This window comes from Lactuca serriola, chromosome 4, assembly GCF_051521515.1.
Source record: "Lactuca serriola cultivar US96UC23 chromosome 4, Lser_US96UC23_V15, whole genome shotgun sequence".
Taxonomy (NCBI): domain Eukaryota; kingdom Viridiplantae; phylum Streptophyta; class Magnoliopsida; order Asterales; family Asteraceae; genus Lactuca; species Lactuca serriola.
This window is the reverse complement of record NC_136411.1, coordinates 143,837,826-143,838,911: the sequence shown is the minus strand read 5'-3', so window position 1 is coordinate 143,838,911 and position 1,086 is coordinate 143,837,826. Positions and strand designations below refer to the sequence as shown.

At 38.3% G+C, this 1,086-nt stretch overlaps 1 non-coding gene across 1 annotated transcript; it reads right to left on the bottom strand.

Moving 5' to 3' along the window:
* Nucleotides 1-632: 632 nt before the first annotated feature.
* LOC145103418 (small nucleolar RNA R71) lies at nt 633-739 on the bottom strand. Its single transcript, XR_013706511.1, has one exon. It is a non-coding gene; the product is annotated as a small nucleolar RNA R71 (small nucleolar RNA).
* Nucleotides 740-1,086: the final 347 nt, after the last annotated feature.

Below are 1,086 nucleotides of genomic sequence, written 5' to 3'. Positions count from 1 at the left end.
GTTCTGTGTTTAATTATGTGTGAACAGACATGGTTTGACATGAATTAGTTAATTATTGGTAAAGTTAGAACTAAATTACTAATACAACTAAAAACCAACTTAATAATCCGTAATCATTAGTTAGCCATAAGGAAGAAGCGGATTCAAACTAAACAAGAGTGTGTTTTTAATTATTGAATTTGAATTTAAGTTCATCTGATCTTGCAAAATCAGATAAAACCCCTTTAAACTTGTTAATAATTAGGTTAATTTAATAATGAGTAAATTAATTAGAACACCGTTCCCTGTGATCGACACCCGACTTACCCAAGCTATACTGTAATCTGACTAGGTACACTGCCTATAAGTGCATAGTTAGTTAAGTTTGTTAGGTTATAAATATTAAAATTAGTGAGTACTTTTTGTGCACACCAAGTTTTTGGCGCTGTTGCCGGGGAACGGCTTAGTTTTTAGCTTATTTATTTGCATTAAATTATTCGATCCTTCTTGTGGCGTAAAAACCACAAAAAGTTAATTTTTCAGCAAAATAAAATTTTTTTCTGTCAGCCACAGAGTCCACGACGTGGACAGTTATGACAAGACAAATGCGTGAGCAATTCCTGGACCAGTTTTGCCCGCCATCCAAGATAGCCAAACTCAAGAAGGCAATAGCCAACTTTGAGCAACAGCCGGGGGAGTCATTATACGAAGCATGGGAGCGGTACAAGGGCTTGCTCAGAAATTGCCCTCAGCATGATCTGAATGTGTAGCAAGAGATGTCAATCTTTTATGATGGGGTCAACGTTATGACAAGACAACTCCTTGATTCTCAAGGACCTTTGACAAAGAAAAATCCAAGGGAGGTCAAGGAGCTAATTAAAGAATTCGTGAATCACTCTCGCGAATACCACAACCCCAGGCAAGATGGAATCAAAGGCGGAGGAGGGGCCCAAACTGAAGAAATAGCAGCTGTAATGGCCATGCTGAATAATATAGATCGAAGGATAACACAAATGGACCAGTCAATACATGCCATAAGAGTGGGTTGCGAGAGATGCAGTGGTCCACACTTGACCAATGATTACAATGTAGATGAGTTTGGGAACA